The 23,846-nt window shown below is 42.4% G+C and overlaps 1 protein-coding gene across 1 annotated transcript in view; it reads left to right on the top strand.

The window, feature by feature from the left end:
- The first annotated feature begins 13,465 nt into the window (after window positions 1-13,465).
- The window catches only part of adisspb (adipose secreted signaling protein b), a 117,967-nt gene continuing 107,586 nt past the window's right edge, over window positions 13,466-23,846 (top strand). Inside the window, exons 1-2 of the mRNA XM_084312689.1 lie at window positions 13,466-13,597; window positions 15,017-15,081. The gene's annotated coding sequence lies outside the window, so the exon portion shown is untranslated. The remainder of the gene's footprint in view (window positions 13,598-15,016; window positions 15,082-23,846) is intronic.

The following is a 23,846-nucleotide window of genomic DNA, read 5'->3' as shown; positions in this document are numbered from 1 at the left end:
GATTGGCAGACGTCATGAACGTGCAGGGGCACACTCAAACGGGTAACCCGGGAGTTGACTCTGCTCCAACACACCAGGGAATCAACCACCCTCTTGGTACCACATACGGTGGTTGTTCCTATAACCCCTCAAGAAAAAACTCCAAAACACACCTGCGGGTATACACCAGCTATACCGCAGTACAAGTGTTTCAGTTTCCAAAAAGGGTTATCCCAGGCCTACGGTTTCAACGAAACATTACTTCGGACCGGGCCCGGCGGCTCGGGAAGCACACAGGGTTACCAGAGGAGGTCCAGAAGACCACCCCAACAGCCCCCTCTTCGCCATGCGTGAGAGAGGAGCGAAAGAAAAAGGAGAACCAGCCCCTTGATGATAGTGTCAGGTACAACATGTACCCAACAAAGGGTCTCCATAACGCCTAACCCTGTGACACCCGGGCCGACCCGGCATTTTTCCTCCCGAAAAAAGCACGAGTCCCTCAGGGTACCAGAACAGCAGCTCTGCGTCCCCGGCGGGCAACGGGTTAACTGACCTGGACCAGCATAACCAGAACCAGTCCCATGCCCTAACCACGCCGACATGCCCACTCCAGGAGAGGGGGTAGGTATGCGTGTCGATCTAAAACATGAAAAGAGGGCGCCACCCAGACGGTCCCATTTGTACCGCGCTCAGTGGCCCACCCCAAGGGCGTGAGACCCCTCTACCTATGTCCTGATCTATTCCATTAACATCCCCCAGATATGAACGAGAATCCGTCGAGACCCAGTAACAGGCTCTCGGAAGAGGAAAAAATCCCCCATCCCAGTTGCCCTATAAAAACACTGTTTTAATAACAAGCAACCAAGGTGTACTAGCCTCCTGCATGATTCTTAACAGAAACACCCCGAGCCAGCACTATGTACGTGTCGAGACCCAAACACATCAATGGATAGTCTAACCAGACACCAGACATTGGTCCTTCAAGTCGCCTGGGAGAACGACAAGAAGTTTGTCGTGCTTCATATTCTTCACTCTTTTTATTTATTAAAAAAGAAAGAAACACCGACTGACATGAATCCCACGTGACGCGGCCGAGGGTAATTTTTTTTTACATTCTTACATCCCGCCACCCTCACCACAGAGGAGAGATGGGACTCCTCAGAGAGACTTCCCACGTGAGCCATAGATTGAAAAGTCACGGTAACATTGAGTCATGTGACCAACAGACTCAAGTTACACGTATATCGAGCGTAGTAGAACAGTAAGTTCCTACGCTCTGCCCCGACAACTTGACAACAACAGACCCTACATACGGGTCTAAAACTCACGGAAGCCGTCGTCCAATAGAAACGTGCTTGGTGACGTTTGCTATGACGGGGGGAAACCCAAGACTCAACTGCCTGTGATAGGTGCGGAGTCTGGGAAACCCTTCCCCCCCCCCCCCGTGCCAAGCTGCCTAACAGCTTGGCCCTGACCAAATGAAGAGAGAGTCCAATGAACCCCCTGACCAATCAGAAGAGGGAGGGAGGGGTTTATCCGATACCCCCTCGCAAGCCCAACCCTTGCAATATGACAACAACAAACAGCCATACGATACCTTAAGTTGCAAAATGCTAATGAACAGCGCAAGCTAATTCAATGCACGCTAGCCACAGACACATCTGTGAACAGGGTTTATAACAAGGCCAAGTTGTGTATGTGTGAACCCGACACCCGTATCCATGTTGTAAGACACAGAAAATCTGATAGAGAGAGAGAGCGGCTGAGCCGCGGTACTTTTTCATACGAGCATTACTGCAGACCAACAAAATAGTGTTGCGGCTCAATATCACTGTTTAAGCAACAGAGCACACAACTAACCTCTACCTTTATGTGAAGATTCAGGTAGAGGCAGAAAAAACCTTTTTCAACCGAGTGTAGGCTGCAGGCCTTGCTTAAGCTCTAACATGAATGTAACGTCTAGCCCTCCTATCAAACCCATACTAGCGAAAGATTCACACGTCGTATCCCCATCATATATTTGGTGAATAAACACACAGTTTGTAACAAAAAATACAGTCCCTCTTTTTAGGAGGGACTCTTTATTTCTCTCAACAAAATTATATGTGGGCCGGGAAGGGAACAGGGGGGGACCATAGAGGGAAAAAGTAAATTCTTTCTTAGCGACGCCTGCCACGAGCCGCTCTGGACTTGCCACCCACGTGGAGCCCCGGAGGGACAGTAAACGATCGGCGTCTGGTCACGACGATCCCTACCGTCACCTCCGGGCGTAGATGGGCCGGCTGCCGTGGCGGAGGCGCCCTCTCTCCTCCTGGCCTTCTTCGCCGAAGGTCCAGCAGTGGCGGTGGTAGTAGCGGCGGCCACGGCGAAGGAACCTCAACGACGCGCCTGCCGTCTGACTCCACCGGCGACATCGGGCGGGGGGAAATGAGGCTGGAGCACGGAGCGCTCCTCCTGCATCTCCCTGCAGGTTGAGGTCATCAGCTGCAGTGCCGACCCGAATAGTCCAGCATCGGAGAGGGGTGCCGTCAGAAGTGGAGTCCTCTTCTTCTCCGGCACACGCGCCTGCTCCAGCCAAAGGTGGCGCTGGATTAGAGTGGCCAGGGCACGCACTTTCCCAGCGGCTATAGCCTGCGGCTGAATCAGATGCAGGATGGCTCCTGCCGCCTGGGCGAGCTGATCATGTTGTAAATCAGTCAGCTCCGTGCCGCCCGTCAGTATCCCGGACATGAATCTCGCCAGCTGCGCGATGTTAGAAGTGGCAGCCAGAGATTGCGTCGCGGAGATAAATGACTGGTCACTCCAAAAAGCCAACCGCCTCGCCGATTTCCCTTGGGGAACCGGCTTCCGTAACGGCTCCCACACCACCTCAGGACAAAGGAGCGCCGCCATCGGCCTATCAAGCCGAGGCACGCCCTCCTTCATGCCTTCTACCAAACCCACCACCCTTGTGACTTGCACGTAGGCGGGGGTAAGGCCCATGATGTGGGAGACCACCTGTCCCTGACGGACGTAGGCCTCCATTGAGGGGAAAAATTGACAGACAACGTCCACCCCTCTCACCGGGCGACGTTGCCATAGATGACCTATGAGATCGTCAGGGATAGGAACAGGCAGTGGCTGCGGCAGCACCACGCCGTTTGCTACTGCCGCCGCCGCCATGAGCTCGGGGAACAAAGCACGCAGTTCCCCCTGCATACTTTCCCCCACCGAGCTCGCGTCCCTCACATGCAGCAGACTACTGGTTAAGGAGCCACATTCTGATGTGGCTAATAGCAGGGCATCCCGCCGCCGAGTCGGAGGTTCTAACCCAACATCTGCGTACGAGGAATCCCAAGGAGACATCTCACCCCCCTCCAGTGTTACCTGGACAGGCGGGAGACATGTCTCCACCGGGCCTTCGAACAAGAACCCGTCCGCTTCTACCATGTAGTTTTCTGTTTCCATCGGCCATGTAGAATCAGACGCATCCTCATCCGGCTCCAGCAACTCACCAAAACCAGGCCGTTCGCGTCTACAAGCCACAATCTTGCGACGGGAGCGAGCTGACGCAAAAAGTTTGCGTCTCAAATCCCCCGCAACCAAAGGCGCCGGCCACCCAACAGCGGATGACTCCCCGGAAGCAGAGGAACCAGAGCCGGAACCAGGCCATCGCACAGGAGATGGCGCTGGTGCACCAGCTCCTTGGAGAGGCAAACTATCCATCAGACGCCTACCGGGCGTGGCTGCCGACCACGAGAGAGGCCTCAACCCCGCTCCAAGACGTACGACAGAGGCGGCAATGGAGAACCGCTGGTGAAGGGTGACGTTGCGAGCGCGACCCTCCGAGGTAAACATTATGACTTAGCTTTTTTCTTTTAAATATATGAGAGAAGAAAAAAGCAAGAAAAAATGTAAACACGTATCAACTTTCTTCAACTAAACAACCTCGTCAAGTGTGGGTATCTACCGAAGGCACTTCCTTGTGGTGAAAGTGAAGAAGGAGGCGAGTAGGTGACCACACACCTGCTTATGAAGGTAAGCGGATAGGGGTGTGGCCAGACGGATGTCGTATATAAAGGTACATTGTGGAGTTTTTTTATTCAGTGCTAGGCACGAAGTGAGGTTAGTGCAGAATGACGCTGAGCGGAAGCCAGAATGAAATAGAACAGCCTGATATCTGATAGCCTAGTACCAGCCTGATATCTGATACTAGAAAGAAGCAATGGGATTTCGTTCTTAACTAGCATTTCCTCTTACTTTGTTCTTACCTGGGATTCAGCAAAGTTTTTTTTTTTTCTTTTTTTTTATCTACTTTTTCTCCCATTTTCAATTTTTCTCCCATCCCAATTTCGTATCGTCCAATTCTACCCTCCCCTGTCTCGAACGCTGTTAGGCCATGCCTCCCACAAGTCGGCTGCAATGTGGACTAAGCCTTACATCACGTGTCCCCTCCGGTACTCGAGGAAGCAGCAGTCGCATCTTTTCACCTGCACAGCGCGATCTCTCAGTGTCGGGGGTCTGCGTTTGAGGGCACGCCGCCCCCGTCGCTTCCTGATTCTGCTGCGCAGGCGCACCAACCGACCTGTAGGAGTCGCTGTCCACAACGTCCGATCCCCACCCATCAGCTTCCCACCCCCTAATACTGCCAATTGTATTAGTATGAACGACCAGCCAAGCTGATAGCAATGCGGAGAGCTGGGCTCGAACCCAGCGTCTCCTGCATTGGTGGTGAGCGCCTTGCCCACTGCACCACCTAGCCGCCCAGCAAAGTTTTCTTATTGTTGCTTTTTTCTCAGGCAAGAACAAATTATAAGAGTGGTCGAGAGCACTCTTACCGAAATAACAAATTCGTACCCCAAAAAAATTTAATAAAAAAAAAAGCCTACCATTGGTTAATTGCCCCCAAATACGACTTAAAAAATACAGAACTTTACAATAATAATAATAATAATAATAATAATAATAATAATAATTATTATATATTGCTGTTAGAACAGTTATGCTCTGGCCGCCCAGGCCATTGATTGATTGAAGATTTTGTTAACAGATTGCAGAATGGGTACAATACAGTACAGCTCAATACACACAATTGTTAAGGGGATGCAGACCAGAGAAAGACTTTCGTCTTGTTTACATCAGCGTCCCCCATTTTCAATTCATAATGACATTTGACATACACAACATACAGATATACAGATAATATATATCATGACATTTATGACATGCCATACAGATATGCAGTACTGTATACGTAGCATAGAACGCATATTTAGAGATCGTCAGTGGTTCCCAAACTTCTGTTTTATGCGGACCACTAGATTGTTATCAAGAACATTTGCGGACCACCTCGTATGCAAACAGTAAAACATAAATAAATAAACAACTGACTTAAACCCAGTAATACACGAGACCCTCTTCTTGGACCAACTAGGTTTCGTCAATAATCCAATGTACAGTTATTGTACAGTATTTCTTTATTTTTTGATGGAAGAGCCACATATTGACGGACAAAGAGCCACATGCGGCTCGCGAGCCATGGGTTGGCCACCCCTGCGCTAGACGCTCGCAAAGTGCTGTGACTTTCCACATATATATTCCATATATACAGTATGTGGAATAACGTTCTAATTACATTTTCCAGAAGTCATTTTGAAATTTCAGAAACCGTGCCAGATAAAACGGGTACTTTTAGGAAAAGTCATTGAGTGACAGAGCTGGAGCTCGACCGAGTGACGAGGATACAATTTATTGAAAATGCCTAGTAGACGGTGGGCCGAAGGTCTCTAGAGGCTTCCGTTAATGAAATGATTGATCTGGTTAAACAGACTATATGTTATTGTAATATGAACTACATAATATACTATAATAACACATTTCCGTTTGTTGGCAACGGTTGTTGGGTCATATCTTTATGAAATTAATGTGTTGATAAGATAAAAACTACCTACGTTTGTGAAAAGGGGCGTTGCTGCGGAACCAATCAAAACGCGTTACAACGTCAGGTGACTTGATTTCTCCCAATGACATTCCTCAAGCTCCGGAAACTAGGAAGTAAATTTGCGACTCGTCTGTTGACAACACTGGATTTAGCTCTGCATCGGTAAGCTGAGCTCTCAATACTCATATACATTACTATTGAAATGCATTTTTACTTAACTCTACAGCATTATTCAAACGTGATAGGAAGTTATGAGTCATCAGCTGTTTATATGCATCCGTTTTGACTTCCGATTACACATTGGAAAATATTGTAGCCAGCTCACAGACTAACGTTACGTTAGCATTTTAACTTTCTCAGATAGCAATCTAACATTACGTTAGTGTAAATCAAACAACTCTAACCCAATACTAATAATAGTAACTTGTTTCACATTCTTGCTGTGTGTTACACTATGGTATAGCGGTATGTGTTGTTGCCTGTGACGTTGTACTGCTACATCTATTTATGAGATACCAGATTTGTAAATACAGTACTGTTTGTCACAAGACGTTGTCACAACAGTTACATATGTACAAAATATACTGTCTCATAAATATACTCTTCCAATATATAAATATACATATAAATATATTGTTTTAGATGCTGTTGTCACTATGAATTACAAATGGGGGGCCCTGATGTAAACAAGACAAACGTCTTTCTCTGGTCTGCATCCCCTTAACAATAGTTTGATATTGGATGGTCCCTGTGCTGTTGTTTACTGTCTATCTGTATGTCATGTATGTAATATGTTATGATGAATTGAAAATGGGGGACCCTGATGTAAACAAGATGAAAGTCTTTCTCTGGTCTGCATCCCATTAACAATTGTGTGTATTGAGCTGTACTGTACTGTACCCATTCTGCAATCTGTTAATATGATGAATAACGTTATCTATTGTAGTAACAATGTTCCAAAATGTATTGTTTGTTTTTCTGTTTCCCCAGATGCTCAACCCTGGACCACACAACAGATATATTCTAGGCCTAATTAACCCTAGCCTGAGGGTTCTATAGTAATCAATCATGCAAGCTCAAAGATTGAGCTCTTGAGGTGACTGCTCTATATCAAGAACCATTATCAGAGTGGCAACTGCAGGACCTGTATTTCCCAAAACAATGAATATCATGATTGAATGAGAGGCCATGGTAAACAGCACAGTGAATAAACAATGTGCAGTCCCTTTATATATTGTTCTGGATAGAAGTGGGGCCAGGCTAATCTGCAAGAGCTCAACTTTTGAACAAGGATGGTCTCACATAAGCTGTCCGGGGACGACTCACACAGCTCTCTACTCTCTGGGCCCTGGACTGGACACCCCTCCACTGTACTAGTTACACATTACACACATACAAATGACAATAACACTATGTAACAACCATCAAATGCACTCACAGCACACACATCCACACGCACACACTCACTATTAAACAAACAACTGACTGCAGCACCCACTTTAGAACACCTAAACACACTTTATATTTATTGGCAAAGAATTTGCACTACAACCCATACCTCATTACACCTTACTGTAAATTGTACCTCATCCCATTTCTGCATTGTACTGTATAGTATATTGTATTGTAACTCAGTTACTTTTCTACTCTGCATTGTACATTGTATCATGTATATATTGAACAATTGTCTACGTACTTGACTTCTATTTTATACTTATCTATTTTTATCTAGCACAATCTCTGGAGCAAAACAGAAAGAAGCATTTTATATAAAAGTATTCTGTACTTCTGTATGACAACTAATAAAGAAACTTGAACATCAAAAAATCAACATTCTGTTCTCTATGCCAGGCTAGATCTGACCTTGACTGATGTTACAGGATTAATACACACTTTATACACAAATTGCATATAGCATTCTCTTTGGTAGCATTCATTCTGTGTTTATTGTGTCATACTGGGGAATAATATTAATATTATTATGTCCTATTGGGGACATAATTTAAAATTCTGAGCAATTCAATAGTTTTTTTTATGGAGAGGACGTCTGACATTAATTGAAAACTGTATTAACAGATTGCAGAATGGGTACAATACAGTACAGCTCAATACACACAATTGTTAAGGGGATGCAGACCAGAGAAAGACTTTCATCTTGTTTACATCAGGGTCCCCCATTTTCAATTCATCATAACATATATGACATACAGATACAGTAGGCCTACTGCTACATCTATACATTTAATTATGACATACCAGATTTGCAAATACAGTACTGTTTATGATACAAAGAGTCCAGAACAATTGCAGATGGGATGCAGACCAGAGAAAGACGTTTGTCTTGTTTACATCAGGGTCCCTCATTTGTAATTCATAGTGACAACAGCATCTAAAACAATATATTTATATGTATATTTATATATTGGAAGAGTATATTTATGAGACAGTATATTTGCAGTCCAGAGAAAGACTTTCGTGAGAGACCAACAAAGTGAGGTATGTAAAAACTTGGAATCAAATTGTGGTCGTAGATCTAACGTTAATATCACGTTAACAATCTAATGGCTAGAAAGCTCACCTGACGTCGATATGGCTTAATACAGTGCGAAATACAATCTTATAGTAAGAAACAAAACACAAGTTGAACATAGTTTTGAACGTTTTATTACAATAGTATTTAGGTCGGACCGTCGGATCTAACGTTAATATCACGTTAACCATCTAAAGCTCATCTGTGACGGTTAATACAGTGCGAAATACAATCTTATATAGTGTAGTGATTGTTAATGATACAAAACAATACACAAATTGAACATAGTTTTGAACGTTTTATTACAATAGTATTTACTGTCCATGTTGCGATGTATAATACAGCTAGCGTTCCAGTCAGATTCTCCGTTCTTGTTGACAATTTTGGGGTCCGTACTTCCCGTTTCTGTATCCTGATTGGTTTATCAGCTAGAGGTGTCCCAAGATATGCATGAGCAAACATTGAATCTAAATGTAAGATTACGAACACCGATGACCAACAGACGGCTGGCCAACAAACGTATTTTGACTCAACATAATAACTAGATATTACACACAAAGAATTGTGTAGTCTGCCAACATGGATCAATCAAGTTCACTTTAGACTGACTCGGCCTCCCCTCTATAGGGGTCATTTGACCCCTTGTCGGCTGTGCTAGTGTTAAGAACGGCTTGATGAATGTGGCGGTGGCTTTTCTTATTGTTCTCTTAACAGACAGGTAAGCAAGAATATAAGAAAAATAATAAGAGAGTATTGTTGAATGAGGCCCATTTCTGTGATGAAGAAGCTCCATAGTGCAGGTTCCTTATCTCTGCACGTTCTGCCTTTTTATTTTTTATTTCAGTGTCACATTATGACCTCGATCTCCAAAATAAGAGAAGTAAGAGATGTTTTGCGCCCTCTCCAGCCATTGGCGCTAGACGATCGCCTAGCTCGCCTATGCATAGAAACGGCCCTGCCTATAGCAAACGTGTACACAAGAGTAGCCTATAGCAAACGTGTACATAAACACACACACACACACACACACGCACACACATATAGGAGAATGGATAGCAGACTTAAAGGTGCTGTAAGTGATATTTTTTGTTTGTTAAGTGGTCTACATGTTAGCTCTACACTCCGACAGCCATCACTGTCTGGCCAGTACACATGAACACAGTAAACATGGGTCTCCCAGTCCCTCCACTCTGCAGTAAACACGAAATACATTCTGGAATCCTCACATTATCCAATCAGGAGAGAGAACTCCACACTGCAAAAATGGTCTGACCAAAATAAGAAATAACAACTAGTTTATTTTTTTAAGCAAATGTATCCTTGCAATTTGTAAAAATGCAGAAAATGCAGAGTGGAGGGACTGGGAGACCCATGTTACTCACCAAGATTCAAGAGATTTATTCGTTTGATTGATTGATTGATTGATTGATTGATTGATTGATTGATTGAAAACTGTATTAACAGATTGCAGAATGGGTACAATACAGTATGGCTCAATACACACAATTGTTAAGGGGATGCAGACCAGAGAAATACTTTTGTCTTGTTTACATCAGGGTCCCCCATTTTCAATTCATAATGACATTTATGACATACACAACATACAGATATACAGATATATATCATGACATTTATGACATACATGACATACAGGTCTATACTAGACAAAGGATATAGGTTGTCCAGCTGCTTTTGTATGTTGTAGTGTTGTCACAATACCAACATTTTGACTTCAATACAGATAGGAAAGGTAATGGAATATACCGTATTATTAGATGACAGACATGGAAAGTTCTTTATACAATTCTTTAATTCATTATCATTTTAATTAATATTTTGACACTGTTGAAACGTAAATAATCAAATGATTCTGTTACAGCTGCTGAGCTATATACTATAGCTAATGTCCATCAATATCTTCCTATTGAATGAAATAGGATCAGGAATCAGGAGAGAGGGGATGCAAAGAGAGTATAGTAGCCACGTCTAGGAAGGAGAGGGTAGGGCGTATCTGTCTATAGCAGGGGTCAGCAACCTTTTTGACATGGAGTGCCTGTTTGAAATATAGTTGTAACTAGTGTGCCTCAACAATATTCCATGCATCGTCAATATTTGTTCTCATAATCAGGTCTTTTTAATGATAATTTTTACATTATTACATCATTATCGTTATTGTTATTATTAACAATATTATTATGATGGTTGTATCAACCCTAAATCTGAGTTGGGGGGAGGGGGATGCAATGCAGACAAACAGCTGCATACAGTGTGACCATTTCACTCACATTTGCCCATTCATTTTTGGACACATCACACACCATCGGTGTGTGTACTGTACGTGTGCTGTCATAGCTCCACCTACAGGCCTAATGGAGAACACCAGGAGAACACCAGGATGTGAATGGAGGGTGAATGTGAGGTATATCGTGTAAATAAGTTTTAATTGATCGCAAGACTACACTGTAAAAAAATAAATAATAATAAGTTACCAGGTTTTCAGTTTTCAATCCATAATAAGTTAACAGAAAAATAAGTACACAACCACATTATTTCAACCTAATAAAACTATGTTTATTGTCATTGTTTTAAGAACACAAGTTGACTTGGTAATACTCACATTGAGTAAAAAAAATGGCTTTTAACATGTGCAATGTTCAATGAAATAGAAAAATAAATAATCAAATTGGTTGATTAATCCCACTGGTCACAATGGTGACCGTAATAATGTTTTTGTTATAAGGCTCTGCAAATGTTACTGAATGATGTAGCAATGTATTTCCAGCTAAATTGAAATAATAAACAAATAAAGGGTCTCAATTAAATATGTGGTAGTAAAAAGAACCTGTGGGAGGATTTCAACAAGATAAATGCGACAACAGTGCAAAATATTTCACTATAGTAGTTAAAAAAAAAAAAAAAAAAAAAATTATATAATTTTTTTATTTTTTTTATGCTGCCCCCTGTGCCTATGAAAATGCCCCCGCGTGCCTAGGGTTGCCTACCCCTGGTCTATAGTCTCTTGATAGTATATGTAGAAGTGAAATACAAGTTAAGGGGTGCTCCAGTAGCACACCATGTTACCGCGCTGCGTCGCGGGACTCCGTGCTGCGTCACGGATCTGGTTGACTCCGAGTTCGATTCCCGGACTCGCCGTCATTTGCCGAATGTCTCCCCCTGCTCTCTCTCCCGTTTCACCCTACAACTGTCGGTCATGCTTGACCAGAAAAGCGATAAACGCTAAAAAATAAAGTTTAAAAAAAAAAGAAATACAAGTTAATGTTTTATGGGGTTGATATATGTTTTATTATGATGCTCTATGTTTTTATTATGATGCTCTATGTTTTATTATGATGCTCTATGTTTTATTATGACGCTCTATGTTTTATGATGTCTGTTCATGTCCAAAATCAGGGACCATGATGGAAATAAGTGCTTGCACTTTCTCATGTATCTCATGTATCCCTTGGATGCTGTCTGAATCGCAAATCTGGGTTTAACATGATTTGTGGAGCTCCCTCTGATGTTGTGATCGTGGTATTCACTGACCTTTGGGAAGTATTTTGACATGTACATGGGTACCTTAGTCGTATAGTGTATAGTGTATCTTGTAGACTTGTAGAATACCCTGAAGACTCTGGCAGGAGCACTCATTCAAGGGTACTACGACTATGCTTGCACCTCATGGTACCAAAGCACCTCAAAAGGCGCTAAAAACTAAATTACAAACATCACAAAACAAACTGGATAGACTACTGCTTGACCTTACTCCTAGAACCCACCTCACCCCTGCCCACTTTGACAACCTATAGGATGGCTTAGAGTAGACGACAGAGTACAGCAACTTGCAATGGGCCTGGTCTACAAGATACACTACACGACTAAGGTACCCATGTACATGTCAAAATACTTCCCAAAGGTCAGTGAATACCACAACCACAACACCAGAGGGAGCTCCACAAATCATGTTAAACCCAGATTCGGCTCAAACAAGGGACTAAACATGTTTAGCAATTATGCCACATCAATGTGGAATGCCCTACAGCTGTAAAGGAATGTGAATCACTACCCACTTTCAAAATCACTCTCAAAGAGCACCTACGGGAGACTGCAATTCGAAACTGGCCCCTGTAAATGTCCTAACCCAACCCCCTCCAATGTACAGTAAATGTCCTAACCCAATAATACACGAGACCCTCTTCTTTGGACCAAGTAAGGTTTCGTAGATAATCCAATGTACAGTTACCCCACCCCGCCTACCCAACCCCCCCCCCCCCCAACGTTCCAATGTACAGTCCCCCCCCCCCACCCCACCTACCCCCCCTCCGACCCAACCTCCTCCAATGTACAGTTTCTTCGTCAAATGTATGTACTCTCTTTTTTTAGACTCTTTTTGTATCACAAACAGTACTGTATTTGTAAATCTGGTATGTCATAAATGTATAGATAGCAGTACTGTCTATCTGTATGTCATGTATGTCATATATGTTATGATGAATTGAAAATGGGGGACCCTGATGTAAACAAGACGAAAGTCTTTCTCTGGTCTGCATCCCCTTAACAATGGTGTGTATTGAGATGTACTGTACCCATTCTGCAATCTGTTAATACAATTTTCAATCAATCAATCAATCAATCAATCACTCAATCAATCAATCAATCAATCAATCAATCAATCAAACACATAATTGGGGCTTTCAAAAGCATAATACACATATCCTCAAGGTGGCGTCATTTTACTATAAATCCAGGGTAGAGATTGGAGGGAAAGGGAACGCTACATACCGGCTGCAGGCAGCAGCTTTGGTGATCAAATCCCACAGAACACGGGGCATCTGCTGTTAATAAGATACAGTCAGAATGTGGAAAACACGACAGTCCAGCGAAACGACAGGCGACATCTGAAACAGGGCTTCTCTGTTAGCGGGACCGTGACGGCACACGTGATCAAGTGCGGAAGTTGCCACTCAGCCAGTAGAGATTGTAGTATGTAGTAAAGGGGGAGTGGATATTTTGGGTGCATGTTGTGGATCCGTCTCGATATCTTGGGCGCTTCAGTGCGGTCACTGCCCAGTGCTCAAGCCCGAGTCTGCTCTGCACCATCCACACTAACAGACGACGGTTTCGGCCATCCGTCCGCATAGAGAGACACTTGTGTACTCTGCACTAAGGTAAGCAACATATTAAAATATAAATTATATTAATCAAATCAAATTTATTGTATGAACTGCGTAGTAACTTTTTCAGTTAGCGAGTGTATGGACAGGCGAAAGCAAGCATGGTCATTGAATGACTAGACTAGAATGTAGGATTCTATGGATGAAGAATGTATTGATATTTCAATTAAACCTTGTTTTTTTCCTGTTAATTCACACACTGCTGCAATGTTGCTGTTGCTGCTGTTCAAATGCGTCAGCTGTCCTTTCTGCAGTAATGTGGTACACACAGTCATAAGTGAGAGTTGACTTAACTGATCAAGGTTTAGGGAAGCCTGACTGAGTAAGGTGTTCATGCATGTGAATTAACCTCGTTCAGCGTGGTCCCATAACTCTCGGGCGAGTTTAGACTCATGCAATATAATAATGTTCTGTGGGGTAGAAAGTTCACCAACTAGGTTTGAGAAAGAGTTGCCACACAGTACACTTGCTTTGCAAATCTGGTATGTCATACATGTATAGATGTAGCAGTACTGTCTATCTGTATGTCATGTATGTCATTATATGTCCTGATGATGAATTGAAAATGGGGGACCCTGATGTAAACAAGACGAAAGTCTTTCTCTGGTCTGCATCCCCTTAACAATTGTGTGTATTGAGCTGTACTGTATTAATTTGTACCCATTCTGCAATCTGTTAATAAAGTTTTCAATCAATCAATCAATCAATTGGTCACTTACCCGTGTTAATATTTCAATAAACAACTAAGAAATGAATAAGTAGGCTGGCTATTATGTGCTCCAGGCCATTTTCAGTCTCGCAGAGCCCTTTGCCAATGTATTATTTATAGTAGCCTATGTGCTGCTGTCCAAGGCAGGCTGATTAGACTGAGTAGGGTTTGATTGATTGATTGAAAACTTTATTAACAGATTGCAGAATGGGTACAGTACAGCTCAATACATACAATTGTTAAGGGGATGCAGACCAGAGAAAGACTTTCGTCTTGTTTACAGTACATCAGGGTCCCCCATTTTCAATTCATCATATGACATACACGACATACAGATAGACAGGATGGCTACCTCGCTTGTGAATGATGACATGAAGTTCCCCCTCCGACTGTGGGCTACCTTTATAACCGTAACATCCATCACCTCCGTTGAGTGACTGCAATGGACTCGGAACATTTTTCGAATGAGTGACCTATTTAGGCTGTTCAAATGAGCACCCGCATATCATGGTTAAAATTGGAACCTATTTAAGGCCAAAATATTGTCAGTGGACATTACATTAAAGTTGTTTTGTTTTTGCTCATTGTGGACGGTGAGAAAAGGCAGTCATCTCTCTCTCTCTCTCTCTCTCTCTCTCTCTCTCTCTCTCTCTCTCTCTCTCTCTCTCTCTCTCTCGTTCTGTTTTATTGGTCTTCTTTCCCAGGCTCTTTGAACCATATCAAGGGAGATCAAACCACACATGTCTCTCTGGGCGCCAGCTTTGTGAGAGTGAGTACCCACACCACACACTAAAAACAATGGGCCTCATTCACCAATACTCTCTTATTATTTTCCTTATATTTTTTCTTAACCGCCTGTTAAGAGAAAAATAAGAAAAGCCACCGCCGTATTCATCAACCCGTTCTTAACTCATTGAGCGTCACGCTCTTTTCCCATCTTTACTCAATGGTGCCAGCGTTATTGATAGGGATGGGAATTGATACGATTTTATTGATACGATTCCATTATCGATTCTGCTTATCGATCCGATTCTTTATCGATTCCCTTATCGCTTCCTGATCATTTATAATTTACATAAATAAATTGGAAATGCAACAGAACTAAGCTGGTTAGAATAACAACATGCAACTTGACATTTCTGATTGTCATTTATTGTTGGGCCCCCATGTCAGAAAAATACAAAAACTGTAAAATTTTTTAACTATACACTTAATAAAATAATGTATTTGAGATTCTCTTAAACACATTTTTTTTTGAATTATTTTATTCTTAAACTAATTTAATCTATTGAATAACGACCTGTTCAATGCAACTACAGTTCAATATATATATATATATATATTTTTTAACCTTCTCTTTCTCCTATTTTTCTCAGATTTTCTCCCCATCCCAATTTAGTCGTTGTGCCAATTCCCCTCCTCCCCTACCTGGTTGCGTCTATATTTTTTACAACGGAGTTCGGCGATTTGCGAATCTGATTGGCCACTGACGTTTCTGGTCATGTGACATGTGCGCCCAATAGCGTGACGAGCTGTGTCTTTGCCCATTTACGCGTCGAACAGCCTGCAAAGCACCTGGCGGCCTGTTATTTTTCTACAACAGAGTTTGGCGATTTGCGAATCCGATTGGCCAGTGTCATTTCTGGTCATGTGACATGTACGCCCAATCGTGGGACCGCAAGTTTCTACACTGGTTAGGCTTAGGCGCTCGTTCGAAGTCGGTTAAGGTTAGAGCATGGCGATAGAATGCCTGCCCTGATTCCGACGGTTAAGTTTAGGCACTCTTTCGAAGTTGGTTAAGGTTAGGGTTAGGGTTAGGCGATAGAACGGCAGGTGGCCTGTTACTGTTCCGCAACTGTTCCTACTTCCGGGGTAGGCCTGATTGGCCCCCCGACAGGCACGTGACCCGCGCGGCCACGCCCCGCGGCAGCCCCAAGTGCGGCAACGAGGCTGCTGTTTCCGCCTTCCATTAGGAAGGAGTTCGCGGCGCCTTTCATAATAATATCATCAGTCATCTCTAATAATATCAATCACTGTTCAATGTACTAATATACAATACGGCTCACTTTTCCCACTTCAATGACAGAGCCGCTGTTTAATAATATTGTCGCGGCGGAGCTCCGTCGCGGCAGCATTATGTAGCAGTAATCCCCCCTTTTTTAACATCGACAAACTAGCTCAATTGGTAAGGCTGCTTCGCTGGTGATCCTATGGTCCTAAATTCGATTCCCGTAAGTTTTATTTTTATTTTAATTTTTTAACGTGCATTGCACTCTATAGCGTATTGTATATTGTATATTGTATGGTACAATTTACAGTAGGGTGTATGCGTTGCAGTGCAAGCCATACAATATACAATACGCTATAGAGTGCAATGCACGCTAAAAAAAAAAAAAAAAACTTACGGGAGCTAACGCTAGTTTACCCCGAATTAAATGAATGACTAGGTTGTAAAGCATAGTAGTTTTCACTGCACATAGAAGCAGTCAAACAGCGGGAGCATTTCGGGAGCATATGACCAAAACCCAGGCAACTTCGAGCCCTTAAGGAATCGATAGTCACGGAGGCATGCGATTCCAGGAATTGGACTAACCAGTTCATCTCTACATACTGTAGTTTGTGTGCTATTACACGCTAAACATCGGCCCTTTCCAAAATAATCCAGTCTTTTTTCATAGATTGCGAGATATGACGCGTTATATGCAATATGCCCAAATCGTTCTGGTTGATCGCCTGAAACCCCAAATACTTCCAAATCAAAGGTATATACCATATACATACACGGGCGCCTGAGCAATGGAGCAAGTGGAGCAGCTGCCTCCCCACAATTGAACTTGGGGGAGCAAACGTGTGCTTTTGCACCCCCACTTTTTGATCATATGAAAAATATGATATGTTCCCCCCCCAATATATAAATGTAACCATAACTACGTAATTTCAATCAAATTAATAATACGCAATGACACTTAATAGCAAGTTTTTAAGTTTCCAAAGATTGTGACCCCCCTGCCCCCCCACATTTGAATGGTTTGATCAACTGCCTCCCACGGCCTCTCCCTCCCCCAGCAGTCAGTGGCGCACTGGCGCATGCTGCAGGTAGGCTAAGTGTAAATATCACAGGCCACCGAGTGTGTCATTGGTGGCAGACTTTTCCAGTAAGTTGTTCAAACAAAGGATTATGTTAGACATGTCTTTACTATTGAGTGGTAGAACTTCTACCACTCAATACAATAAAAGTGTTCCACCCGTACCGGTCCCGAAATGCCATCTGGTCATACCGTAAATCCTCTAATAGTGGAGGTACATTAACGTTTCCCTCGCGTTAGCTTTAGCGCTAGCTGCTAGCTAACGTTGTCATAATATCTAGATCTGTGGTGTCAGCTGGATGACGTTGACTTCGTTTGCAAACGTTAACGTTCGCTATCTATATGGCAGACGAGGCTGGCATTGTCCAGTTGACACATTACAGACCATGATGCTATGATAACGTTAGTAGCTAAAGCTACTGCATGTCAACAACTCGATTCGACTGAGGAAGTCGAGAAGGTATCACACGCTAAACCGTCCCCGGACACCGCAACCTTTAGACAGTTCCAACTTCAGTGTGTGAATTATGTTAATCCCACAATTACTCAATTGCACTCAATATTTAAATACCAATGCTAGTCTAAATAAATTTAGACAGACAATGTACGTATAAAAAAAAGAATATATAATAATAATAATAATAATAATAATAATAATAATAATGCAATAAAAGTCTGAAAATGAAGGGATTATGTCCATGAGTGTCATTTTTAGAAATTAAGGCCTGCCTCTTATATAAGCCTCTCTAATAAAGGCCTGGTGCTCTTTGCAGCTGAGGTAAATAGAAGACCCGTCCTATATTTTGATTTATGCGCATGTGTTTCCCATGTTCTGTTTATATTCTTGTCATTCTCTGAAAATAGGCTATATTTACAGCAGACCCTGTTATTGTTCCCTGTTGGTATTTTTACCTTACAAGTCATTTTTATTTTATTAAGTTCTTACATTTTTACTTGTGCCTAGGGCTGTGACAATTATTATATATTTGCCTCATGATAATTGTCATACACTAAAATGGCAATATATGGTATAATTATCTTTTTTCTCTTTCTTATTAAAAACTTGGCCTATTTGAAAGGAGATTGATTTAATAAAAATAAAAGAGCGAAAAATCAATATACAGTATATATAAAGTGTATATATATATTAATATATTATTAATTATTATTATTATAGTAATTGGCTATCATACTGCAATATAAACTGAGTTTTATAGTGAAAAGAGCAGCTTTATTGGTTAAGATTGAAGGCTCTATATTGCAGGAAATTGCACGTACAGGTGTTCATTAAATTACAATAAATCTGCCGTGGAGGGGGTCGTGCAGGACCCCCTCCAAACCACCCCTTGCCTGTCACTTAATAATCTTGCACCCCCACTTTCAACTATAACTAGGCGGCCATGTATACATATGTGTCTTCACAAAATCATCAAGGGGGGGGGGTACTATTGTCTCCATAGCTATAATACAGAATGTGATTGTTACAAAAAGCATGGTTTATGTCCGGTAAAATACGACACTGTGATCGGTACAGAATGTTTCAGGTTTGGTCAAATAGACATAGAATAGACCTTACCTTAGCCAGAAGCTACTCCAAAAAGAATAATCCCAGTGATCCCATCGGCGATCGCGATTACTCGTGTATATGTGTATACGGGAAACTATAGGTTTGAGGCGAGAAAATCTCAGAGCGATTGCTCTGCAAGAACTCCTCCCCCTCAGAGCGAGTCAGGACAGATGGGGATCAGGACAGAAACTGTCTGCACAATGTTGTTTTTTATTGGATTCTATTATATGTTGTACCACTGTATTGCACATCGTTGCGGGCAAGACCACCCGCATTTCATTGTATACTTGTATGCCGTGACAAATAAAACTCTTGACTTGACTTGACTTGTCTGAACTAAACTATCAGAGTTCAAAAGGTAGGTGATACTGCCACCTGGTGAGATTCGATCGTCATTGCAATTCCAACGTAGGCAGATGTGCCAGTGAGACCTAGGGAGCTCCGGCTGAGTGTATAGAACGGGGATCAAAGGAAAAAGATCAAAGGATCAAAACCAGAAAATTCTTGGATTCTTTCTCCGTTTTGGCGCAGAAAGGGTTAATATCCAAATCTGTTCTTACCCAGGTGTGTTGAATGATGAATCTCACTCATTGTTAAACTCGAATGCGCGTTCACGCTCAATTAATTTGCATACAGACACGCCCCGCCAGCTCCTTATGAGGCGTCTGCAAAACCGCAGAGGTTCGGCATCGGATCCATTCAACAGGAAGTGATTTGCGACTGATCTCAAAATGAGATTAGATTCAAATGTATTGTTATTGTACAGCACAAGTATAATACACCATCCAACCAGAGAGGATAAATAAATGCTCCATGAATAAATACATATAAATAAATAAACACACACACACACACTTTGCTTTGCTGGAACGATTAATTTCGCACGTGCAAAATGAATCGTTCCAGCAAAGTAGGCTTTGTCAATACTGAACAAGGCTTGTCAAGAGCCAATCGCGCAGTAGATTGGGAAATACCGGACCTGTCATCTCTCTCTGAAAGGTCCCTGTGGCTAAAACCCCAAGTGCGCTCAGAACTTGTAGCTATGGAGGCACAGGATTTGACCGGCGTGTGTTGTGTTAGATTGCATACATCTAAAAGGACCGCTCTTGGCAATTTGAAACGGTTAAGCAGCCACTCATCTGGCAGTGTGCATAGATAAAGTCCAGTGCATGCTCCAAGTCAGACTGAATGGCGCATAACTCTCTCTCTCTCTCTCTCTAAAAATATGTGTATGGCAATATATAATCCATTTCAGACAGAACGCACGCAATAAGTTATAATAATAATTATTGAAAAGTTCTGGATTTTTAAAGTCGTATTTGGGGGCAATTGGCCAATGGTAGGCTATATATATATATATGGGTAAGAGTTTCTTATCTGGGTATCTCCCGACCACTCTTAGAATTTGGTCTTGCCTAAGAGAAAATAAGAAAACATTGCTGAATCCCAGGTAAGAACACAATAAGAAGAAATGCTAGTTAAGAACGAAATCTGTTCTTATATCACTTCGTGAATGAGGCCCATTGTGTTTTTAATAATCACAATTTCAATACCTTTACAGGAAGGGCTGTCCTCCAAGCTAAAGAACCCAGGGCTGTCCTCTAAGCTAAAGAACCAATAAAGGGCTATCCTCCAAGCTAAATAACCCATAAAGGGCTGTCCTCCAAGCTAAAGAACCCAGGGCTGTCCTCCAAGCTAAAGAACCAATAAAGGGCTATCCTCCAAGCTAAATAACCCATAAAGGGCTATCCTCCAAGCTAAATAACCCATAAAGGGCTATCCTCCAAGCTAAATAACCCATAAAGGGCTGTCCTCCAAGCTAAAGAACCCAGGGCTGTCCTCTAAGCTAAAGAACCAATAAAGGGCTATCCTCCAAGCTAAATAACCCATAAAGGGCTGTCCTCCAAGCTAAAGAACCCAGGGCTGTCCTCCAAGCTAAAGAACCAATAAAGGGCTATCCTCCAAGCTAAATAACCCATAAAGGGCTGTCCTCCAAGCTAAATAACCCATAAAGGGCTGTCCTCCAAGCTAAATAACTCATAAAGGGCTGTCCTACATGGCCAAGCTAAAGAACCCATAAAGGTGCCAAGTTGTACCCCTTCTGCCACAGTCTTGCAAAAATCGTTCCCATAATCCACTTTTTTTTAAGATTAGATACGATAAGATAAAGTTTTCCTTTATTGATCCCCTTGGGGGAAATGTGGGCGTCATAGCAGCATGGGGGGGGGGGGGGGGGGGGGGGGGGGGCAATATAGGCAATACATTTGTATCTTAACATAAAAATATGAGGTAAAATAAACGGCAAACAAAGGTGCAGATGAGGAAGTGTGTCTTACTTTCATATTGCCATAGCCTACTTGGTAACCGTTTTATAAAAGCAATAGCTCACTTAAGGCCATGGCATATGGCTATTATATCACAGCTAAGGAGCTGTCAGAACTACGCCCCTTAGCTGTGATATAATAACCATATACCATGGCCTGTCAGAACTACGCCCCTGTCTGTGATATAATAACCATATACCATGGCCTGTCAGAACTACGCCCCCTTAGCTGTGATATAATAACCATATACCATGGCCTGTCAGAACTACGCCCCTTAGCTGTGATATAATAACCATATACCATGGCCTGTCAGAACTACGCCCCTGTCTGTGATATAATAACCATATATCATGGCCTGTCAGAACTACGCCCCTTAGCTGTGATATAATAACCATATACCATGGCCTGTCAGAACTACGCCCCTTAGCTGTGATATAATAACCATATACCATGGCCTGTCAGAACTACGCCCCTTAGCTGTGATATAATAACCATATACCATGGCCTGTCAGAACTACGCCCCTTAGCTGTGATATAATAACCATATACCATGGCCTGTCAGAACTACGCCCCCTTAGCTGTGATATAATAACCATATACCATGGCCTGTCAGAACTACGCCCCTTAGCTGTGATATAATAACCATATACCATGGCCTGTCAGAACTACGCCCCTTAGCTGTGATATAATAACCATATACCATGGCCTGTCAGAACTACGCCCCTTAGCTGTGATATAATAACCATATACCATGGCCTGTCAGAACTACGCCCCTTAGCTGTGATATAATAACCATATACCATGGCCTGTCAGAACTACGCCCCTGTCTGTGATATAATAACCATATATCATGGCCTGTCAGAACTACGCCCCTTAGCTGTGATATAATAACCATATACCATGGCCTGTCAGAACTACGCCCCTTAGCTGTGATATAATAACCATATACCATGGCCTGTCAGAACTACGCCCCCTTAGCTGTGATATAATAACCATATACCATGGCCTGTCAGAACTACGCCCCTTAGCTGTGATATAATAACCATATACCATGGCCTGTCAGAACTACGCCCCTTAGCTGTGATATAATAACCATATACCATGGCCTGTCAGAACTACGCCCCTTAGCTGTGATATAATAACCATATACCATGGCCTGTCAGAACTACGCCCCTTAGCTGTGATATAATAACCATATACCATGGCCTGTCAGAACTACGCCCCTTAGCTGTGATATAATAACCATATATCATGGCCTGTCAGAACTACGCCCCTTAGCTGTGATATAATAACCATATACCATGGCCTGTCAGAACTACGCCCCTGTCTGTGATATAATAACCATATATCATGGCCTGTCAGAACTACGCCCCTTAGCTGTGATATAATAACCATATACCATGGCCTGTCAGAACTACGCCCCTTAGCTGTGATATAATAACCATATACCATGGCCTGTCAGAACTACGCCCCTTAGCTGTGATATAATAACCATATACCATGGCCTGTCAGAACTACGCCCCTTAGCTGTGATATAATAACCATATACCATGGCCTGTCAGAACTACGCCCCTTAGCTGTGATATAATAACCATATACCATGGCCTGTCAGAACTACGCCCCTTAGCTGTGATATAATAACCATATATCATGGCCTGTCAGAACTACGCCCCTTAGCTGTGATATAATAACCATATACCATGGCCTGTCAGAACTACGCCCCTGTCTGTGATATAATAACCATATACCATGGCCTGTCAGAACTACGCCCCTTAGCTGTGATATAATAACCATATACCATGGCCTGTCAGAACTACGCCCCTTAGCTGTGATATAATAACCATATACCATGGCCTGTCAGAACTACGGCCCTTAGCTGTGATATAATAACCATATACCATGGCCTGTCAGAACTACGCCCCTTAGCTGTGATATAATAACCATATATCATGGCCTGTCGTGAGCTATTGCTTAATTATGTGTCCACAAGAAGCATTCTTGTATACATTGAGCTGGTCTCTTACACAAGTGCTGTGTCTCTCTCCTCCAAATCCCCCAAAACAATAGCAATACATGACTAATTTCTAGGAATGTAACGATTCGACCTCACAACGATTCGATTACGATTCTTCAGGCAACGATTCAATGCATCATGAAATCTCTTCATTTGACCACGATTCAATACATTTTCTATCAGTTAATTCCCCAAAAAAAAATGTATACACAAATGTGGCTGGGGGAACTAATTCACTCAGCATGAATGGACTATAGGTTAAAAAAAAAAAAAAAAAAAAACGATTTATAATCGATTCTAACATTTTCAAATCGATGCAGTTGAATCGTCACATTAGGATCGATGCATCGTTACACCACTACTAATTTCAGTAACTTAAATACTTGGCTAACGTAGCTAGCTACAGTATAAATACGGCCCAGAATGTCAGTAACCTAAATACTTAGCTAACGTAGCTACAGTATAAACACGGCTCAGAATGTAAGTAACCTAAATACTTAGCTAACGTAGTTACAGTATAAACATGGCTCAGAATGTCTAACA

This window comes from Notolepis coatsorum (genome assembly GCF_963971535.1).
Source record: "Notolepis coatsorum genome assembly, chromosome: 4".
NCBI classification, from domain to species: Eukaryota; Metazoa; Chordata; class Actinopteri; order Aulopiformes; family Paralepididae; genus Notolepis; species Notolepis coatsorum.
The sequence above is the reverse complement of the archived record's forward strand: the minus strand, read 5'-3'. Positions and strand labels throughout refer to the sequence as shown.